Source organism: Botryllus schlosseri, chromosome 8 (genome assembly GCF_051294905.1).
Source record: "Botryllus schlosseri isolate E-star chromosome 8, Bs_hap1, whole genome shotgun sequence".
In the NCBI taxonomy this organism is placed as follows: Eukaryota; Metazoa; Chordata; class Ascidiacea; order Stolidobranchia; family Styelidae; genus Botryllus; species Botryllus schlosseri.
In genome coordinates, this window is record NC_137243.1 from 22,764,795 (window position 1) to 22,773,685 (window position 8,891).

General features: G+C 40.3%; 1 long non-coding RNA gene across 1 annotated transcript in view; it reads left to right on the plus strand.

Moving 5' to 3' along the window:
* LOC145444515 (uncharacterized) overlaps nt 1-8,891 on the plus strand; it is a 414,279-nt gene that overhangs the window by 309,684 nt on the left and 95,704 nt on the right. The window lies entirely within an intron of this gene.

Here is an 8,891-nt window from a genome sequence, read left to right on the forward strand (position 1 = left end):
GTTTTGGGTTACTCTTCTGCCATCCCCTATTCGCGTTCGAAAATCCTTACTGGAGTGAATGACGATCATGCGCAGTAAGGAATTCCAATTCGCATGCATAATTGCATATACTCACTAACACTGTCCAATTTCGCGGCCCGATTAACGAACTATCACGAAAGAACGAGTATTTGCTCATCCGATTCATAGCAACAATGAGATGGAATTTCTCGGCTCGTGCTCGTCATATCGACATGTGCATTGTGCAACGATATCACGTTTTTATCCTCTCTCCCATTTCGCGTCATACATAGTGATCATTATTTTTGAACCGTACAATTGGCCAACAAGGTTGTGCTGATGATGAAATTGCGGGTATGCCGAATATCCATAATATTCATAGGCATATCTAGCATACCGAGGTTCGGCATTCATGTATGAAAATTGAACATTGAACATATGACTGCTCTGCTGTTAAATTCCCAGGGACATGGTTAGTCGGATAAGCTAGCGCCAAAGAGGAAAAGATTCTTAATTTCGCAAATGCCTGCTGTTGAATTATGTGAACTCGGTAGATATGGTTGTTGCATATATAATAGCATCATATGAAATACGTCGGAGCCGGAGCTACCCCTCAAATAACTGGCTCCAGCTCCGGCTCCGGCTCCGGCTGAATTTTATATAGAGCTCCGGCTCCGGCTCCAGCTCCGGTAAAAATGCCCGGCTCCGGGGCTCCGGCTCCGGCTCCAAAGCCCTGCTCAGAATAACGTTTGTAACGGTGTACTTTCAATCTTTACTACACTATATTGCTCAAGCAGGTTTTGGCTAGCGCGTTAGTTGCAAAAATGCTCCCTGAAACTTGGCAGCGTGACATTGTTTATATAGTTGGACCACTGATGACAAGACCAAGACACCTAGAAAATGGCCTAGGGGTTGCCCACAAGATCAATCTTTAGGATGAAAAATTCTTTCAGCTACATATATGACCATGACCATTGACCATAGTCCTAACAGGGTTGTAACCAAGTCACAAGGCTCCGAGTCACAAGTCGATCTCAATTTTATAGTTTTGACTCGAGTCAAGTCGAGTCATTTTCAATTCACCACTGAATCAAGTCCGAGTCCATGTCATCCAGCAGAGGTTTGAGTCCGACTCATGGTATTATGACTCGGGCCTGAGTCCACGTCATTGTGTTGACTGATCAGTTTCCAGTTGAAGTCTTGTTAAACCCACTTCTGTAGCCCTGTTTGGTGATATCGAATGGCCCGCATTTAAAATATACTGATTTTCTTCACTCTTAACAGTTTCTGGTCACATTTTTAAGTACCAGTACAAATAGACGGAATCACAATAGTGTGATTACTTTACTATTCCTCGAAATTACAAAGAAATGTCTGTCTTGGCCGTCTGAGTCTCGAGTCATGCGCAATGATTCGAGTCCAAGTCGAGTTGAGTCATTTCCGTATTTTGAGAAAATGACTACAGTCAAATCGAGTCATCAGAAAATCGTGACTCGAGTTATTACAACCCTGAGTCCTAATATCGATGCATTAGTCGATAAAAAACATGATAACTGATCAGGTATCGTGCGCAGCTCAGTAGTTCAAAATAAAATGAAGTTTATGATCATAATACTTCTTGTTGTATTTGTACTCCTTTGATAAAATGACTTCTTTTGTGGTAACCATGCCCATCGCCCATGCAAGTGAGCACGGCGCTGTGCTAACGTGAAGTTTTAAAAACGCGATCGCAACTATAATGTTGTTCGCAGACTGTAAGTCACCATATATGCCAGCATGGATATTATTGGTCACTGTAACTACTATTGTAGGAACGGTGCAGTAATGCGATGGCAGCTTCGCACTCTGCGCCAGAGGTTATTCTTGCTGCAAAATGCCATAGACAAAGAGGCACTTTCATGAAAACACTGAATTAGATTAGAACTAAAATTAGAGCACAAAAACATTTAACCAATTAGATTAGAATTACAATTTGACCGCACGGACATTTCAGTGTTGTAATGACTCGAATCACGATTTTCTGATGACTCGACTCGACGCGCGTCATTTGCACAAAATACTGAGATGACTCGACTCCAGTATATTGACTCGACTTGGACTCGAGTCGATGCGCATGACTCGAACCAAGTCATATGACTCAAGACTCAGGCGGCCAAGACCGACATTTCATTGTCATTTCAAAGAACAGTAAAGTAACCACCCTATTGGTATTTCGTCTGGTCTCGTGCCTGAAAATATGACCAGAAACTGTTACAAGCGAGGAAAATTAGTACATTATAAATGTGAACCGCCCGATTCCACCAAGCAGGTGGCGGGAGATATACAGTCCTATACATGCGAAATGTGACCAACCTCCCGGTTTTTGGTATAGGTAACAGGGTTGTATGTATAAGTATATGAGCGGATTGACTTCGTAAATGTTACGGAAAGACATATTGTATATTAATGTAATGTCACCTTTATAGTAGCTCCAACTGACCTGCTCTACATCAGCAGGTTTTGCAGTATTTGATACATCTGAAATAAAGTTGCCCCGCCCAGACCACAAAAGCTCAGGGCTGACCAGTTCAAGACGTTGTCACAGTAGAGAATACGGCCAGCATACCTAGGTACATTGTGAAAATGTCACAGGCTCACGATACTAGGCTTCTTCTCAAAAGATCATGACAGTTAAACCATGGCGCCAACATGGCGGACCTGATCCTCAACTACCAATGTCATTCTGTCAGAAAACTTCCATGGTGTTCCTACGGACACAGAAAACTATGATCTCAGTGCATATTAGTCATTGTCGTCACCAACTATGATATGTCCAGGACATTAAATGTCCTTACCACTGAGTTCACATAAAAATAAATCTGGCACAGACTATGTTTCTGAAACTTGATGAATTTATTGTAAGGACATTTGCGTTATCAAATTTTAAAAAGCAGAATAAGGCAAAACACAAATCCGCTAATAGTAGGCCGACCATTTACGTGACATGGGACAATTGTGAAAGATGAAACGAAAGTTATTATCCTTGAAGAACATGTTGAGGATTAGGGAAGCATAAAAACAAAAAAAATGGATAACGACAGGCTCTATTCCAAGGCAGGCTTATAAGGATTTCAGTGTAGATTTGTTGAAGTTGTGATATTTCTGAGGCCACTGAGGGTGCTGCTTAACAACTTGCAGCAGTTTTCCTTTTGGAGCTCATCATCTGTTATGATCGACCCAAAGTCGGTGTTGAGTTTAACTCCTCGTTCAGCAGCGTCATTAACGACTTTGACATTACTTACGAAATGGCTCATTTCATTGTATGATTCATACTGAGGCCATTGTTCCACAGGCTGATTCAATCATTCTCCAGAACACTAAAATTCGTTGAACAAATGCCATACCTGAGGGCCCACTAAATCAGTCAAAGTGGTGTTCCTTCCATAGTCCTTTCTGATGAGAGAATGGGTGGCCCGTATTGATAAGATTGCGGTTTTTCAACTTTCAGTACGCGGCTTGAGATGCTTTTTCTAGTATCGTAACTTTCTCTTTCTGAGAATAGGGCATAAACCACAGTTTCGTCAACAATGCACCATGGATGCTTCTTCATCTTATTGAGAGCAGATTCAGCAACATCTCTATCGGTAGTTGTGTGACCGCGCATCTCCTGAAGGAACCGCAAGTCGTTTCCCGGCGGGTCACGCCCGATGCCGCAGTCCAGCTAAGCAGGAACATAGAACAAGCTTAATAGAAACAAGTTCATGCGTTCCAGTTGAGTAACGAGACTTGCCGAGTATCGCATCTGAACAGCTCACATTAACATATTCTAAGAGTGTAGAATTGTCCACATCCACCTGACATGATGAGTAGGACCCGACTTGGTTTATTTTTCGCACTTGGCGCTACTTGAAAGCAAATGAACTACACAGCGGATCCATATCGCATTTAAACATGCTGTCAAGTTGTGGCAAAAAGCCCGGTTGTATCAGGGGGACCTCGCCCGGAAAAGTTTGTTTGATGATCGGATGGATATGGTGGCCGATCCAAATACTGAGCAAAGAATTGCACGATTGCTATCCGTTTCAAGTAAGACCATATGAAAATAAGATAGAGTGAACATTAAATTTGGCCTACAATAAAGATATTGGGAACTGCCGTTACGAGTAACGGCAAATAACGACTAGGTTATGAATTATAGCAGCAACTGTTAATATTTAATTCTTCTATGTGGAAATCGTCATGTTCAATTTGAAGAGTACAAAATTTCAAATCTTCGTCCGGCGTACCGTTCGTCAAAAAGCAGCAGTCAAACTGCATTTAACTAAACATATACAAACATCAATACATATGTTACTATTTGAAACTAGGCAAAGTTGTGATTATTATCCTGCTGCGAGGTAACAGCTTCAGAGTGTATTGATAATCTGATCAAAGTCATGGCGCGTCTTCTTACAATCACATAACTACATACACATCGAATACACTGGTCTACAAATTTCAACTTTTTTTCAGGTTTGGGTTTTGACAACTGATTTTGGCTAATTTTGGGGCGCTGATTCCGAAAACGGCCTCAGATTTTCTCCATCACATCACGTTTTTGAGATATGAAATAGCCCTAATTTGAAGAAAAAATCCATTTTTGACCCCCCTTCTGTTTTCAAAACAAGGAAATCTGATGCAATAAACACTGTTTTATCTGCAATAATCCAGCTTTAATTAGCAAACAAGCATTCTATATTATATTCAAACAAATTTTCGTTGTATTTATTAAAATTTCATGCCTTGGAATAAAAAATAAGCAGGCAAAAGAGCAAATAACAAAGCTGGTACAAGCGTGACATTTTATCGCAATTAACAATGAAAGAAGATTATCAGAACATCAAAACCGTTCTCGAAAAGTTGTAGTAGCATGACAAAGTGGCTACACCCAATACCCATGTTTTCTATGCTACCGGGACAGCAGGGTCAAGGATTACCACTGGAACACGGATGAGTGCATGGCCTCCAAGGCTCACATTGACGCCTGGAGACAAAATATCATACGTGGTCAGTTTGTTGATATAAAAAAGATCCTCTTGCCTCCTCTTCACATCAAATTTGGTCTCATGAAACAATATGTAAAAGCTTTGGATTGTGAAGTGGGGTGTTTTAAAGGATATATGTTATGCTTTTTCTGGTCTCAGTGAAGAGACAAAAGAACTGGGATTTTCAATGGACCTCAAATTAGTCAATAGTTAAAGGATTAAAATCTTGTATAATCAAAGTTGCCATTCGAGGCTGGAGCTTGCAATGCTTTCGGTGCTGCTTTTTTTTTTGGGAAACAGAAAAGCAGAAAATTATAAAGATCTCTCAAGGGAGCTACTGCTTAGTTATGAAGTTTTGGAATGCAGGATGAGCATCAAAGTTAACGATTTGAAGAGCCATGCGGATGAGTTTAGACAAAACCTTGGGAAAGTTAGTGAAGAATAGGGTGAACGTTTCAGCCAAGATATTCAAATTACGGAGGCACGTTTTCAAGGCCGGTGGGATTTATGGATTCATTTATTTCCCACACCAGTAAAAATCCGGTACGAGCAAGGACAAGGACACAGTCGCCACCTGTACCTGGATTTTCGTATGATAGCCGACTATTGATGGAGTTGGAAAAGAGAAATTCCAGATGCTGTTCGTGAAAGAAAGTCCCTCAAAATAGAATTTTTAAGCTTATAAGTGAAGACTTCATATTTTATGAAAGTTCTTTTTTACTGTTTCTGAACTGGCCCTGCCCAAGTCCCTGTCCTCAGAATTTCTGCACTTCATTGGAATGTCTATGTGCATATTGTGTAACTCTAGGCTGTAATTCAGATAATACCTTGTTACTGTCCTATCCACATGTTCGTCAGCATAATGTATAGCATTTAATTTTATTATGGTTGCTCTTTTGCACGCCTATTTTTAATTCCGGGGCATAAAACTTCAATAAAGACAACTCAAATTTGTATGAATCTAACATAGAATGCTTGTTTGCTAATTAAAGCTAGATTATTGCGGGTAAAACAGTGTTTAGTGCATCAGAATTCCTTGTTTTGACAACAGAGGGGGGTCAAAAGTTGAATTTTTCAAAAAATTAGGGATATTTCATATATCGAAAACGTGATGTGATGGAGAAAATCTGATGCCATTTTCGGATTCAGCGCCCCCGATTTAGCCAAAATCAATTGTCAAAACCCAAACCTGAAATTTTGTGTAGACCAGTGATATCAATTTACTCCGTGTGATGGATAATGCAATGACGCAATGACGAGCAAAGTCAATACCTGTGACATAATAATGGGCAGTAGCATCTGAAAATACGGCGTTTCTGCCATCAATAACCTGGTATAATATCGAACTCTTCCTTGTTCAAGAATGTTCACTGTTCAGTTCCTGTCATAGTCCTTGTACAAATAAAAAGTAATCGTTCTTTCACAAAGAAATCGATTGAAATTTTCATCAAATCGAAACACCACTAGATTGTGATATAATGATAAGATAGTAGGAGGTCGAAAGGACTTGTCGTCAAAGGCGGTTCCGAGCTTTTTCCAGAAATCTCCTAACTTTATTAGAATTTCGTTAAGATGTTACAGATCTTTACTAAACTCTTGACTAGTCAATAATGCCGTCGGGCGGTAATAATATGACATACGATCATGTTCTTGTGAGGCAATTTTATGCGGCAAATTTCCATAAATCTCCACTTCAGCTGGAAATGTAGCCTACTGTATATTGCAATAATTGTTTCGTATATTCGTCTTTGCTCCGCGCGTCAGATGAAACCGCCCAGCCGGCCATATCTCTGTCGTTGTTCGTATATATTCAACCCGCCCGCTGTTAGATGATTCCGCTGATGTAGCGATGTAGGATTTGTCCTCTTTTTTCAAGAAAACGGGAATGTCATCGGAAGACGCTCAAAATGTCTTCTGTTTTTGCCCTCTTTCATCACCGCAATTATTGGTTAGTATCGATAGCAAAGAGAGACACCTGCAAACTGGCTATCAACACAGTTGATGCGAGGATCGACTAAATGAAGCTTAACCCAGCGTAAAGCAAACGCGGAAACCATTTTTACATCTGCTCGGAAAAATGACCACCATTTTCCATAAAATTCTTCCATTTCATTGTATGCTACAGTCTGATGCAAAAAGAGTCGTCTTACGCGGATCACAAAGAATGCTGCATATGCCTAAAAAGTTCCCGCGGTATAGGACGTTTTGGATCCCATCGTGCATGTAATGTGCCAAATAACCTGACCGATTTGTGTCAAATCGCGGCATGTGTTTCATTAGATTAGAGACTGCCTTACACACTATTGACGGTTGCAGGATGGAAATACATCATTGCAAAGTGCGTATAAAGAAATCCTCGCTTTTGATGAACCGCTGAATTTCCGTTTTCCTCACAAATGGAGGGTTTCCGTGACATGCAATTCATCTTATTAGTCGCGCTATTTTCTGTAATGTGATACTGCGGATCCAAATTAAATTTTAGGCGGCGTGGCGAACAGCTGTCGAGACATTGCGAATGAACCTTGTATATGGATAACTAGCGTTTTTACATCTGGCACTTGCTTCGATATCGTCTTCACTTTTGTAGGATAATAACGCTAAATTGTTTTAATAGGTCTATTGCGATCATATCATACATGAATTGGCCCCTCAGTTGTTTAATAATTATCAATATACGTATCGTTTGATAAATTTGTCATGGTTTGCAACTTATTTCTGGACAACCCTTAACATATGATTCGTCGGTCCTTTCAAACCAAGATAAATTATCCGCACGTTGGCATTAAATATCATGGAATATACAAGGGTTGAGCGAGCAATCCACGTGACAAGATCATATGGTGTAGTCTTCCTCTTCACATATCAAGTACAATTGTATTTGTGTCAAGTTCATCAAAATGTCCCAGTTAGACAAGGGGTGTTAAACGTTTTTGCCCAAACAGAGACGTGCTGCGTCGGTCTATAAATGATAGGGAATATTCACGATTTCACGAGTGTTCACGAGTTTTTTTCAATTATCAGCCAGTTACCAGTACTGGGCAGACCTGACCCTTTTTTATCTCATTTTTTCGACGCCTTTCAGGATTTTGGGCTTTAACCGTGGATATAAGCGAAGAAGTAGCCATGAAGAAAAAGTCGGGGGTTGGCAAACATTTGATGAGTTAACAACGGTTATACTAGACTTATTCCACAGAATCATAAGTTTATATCTATTGGCTTAACACGCACCAAAATCACGAATAATATTGCTACGAAAAATCAGTGTGATATTCTTTACTAGCTCGCGAACAATATTAGGGCGGCAAATGGATTGATCAGGTGAAAAAGATTCGCAATTGCATTTATTTCATGTATGTGATCAGAATTATCAGCGAAGCTCGCAATGCATTCAGAATCCCCGGACAAACATGCCACGTGGTACAGCTATTTTTAATTCATTGTTAGTTAACTTCGAATAAATGAAATTTTCCATGATTATATCTTGACAAAGCACATTTATTGTTGATTCGTTACCTCCGGAAAAGATTGCTGCAACTCATTATATATTGATATAGCTTACAAGCCCACACCAAACTGTGAGATTTGGTGAGACGCACGCGAATTCTAATCACATTTCTCCACAAGGAGCAGCTAGGCTCAGATTGACAATTCGGAGCCGTCATGTCTGCATACCAGGGGCTTCAAACTCAACTCGCGTCTCGGGCCGGATTCAAACCTTCAGAGCACTCGTGGGCCGGGCTATTCAAATGATCCCAAATCGTTACCTCAAAATCTGTGCTCTTGTTTTTCACTTCAATACTCAACCATCATGCCTGTTTACATAATAATAACTATCACGGTATATCACGGCCCATATAGGTTCTATTCTGCCAACACCTCAATTCGCAA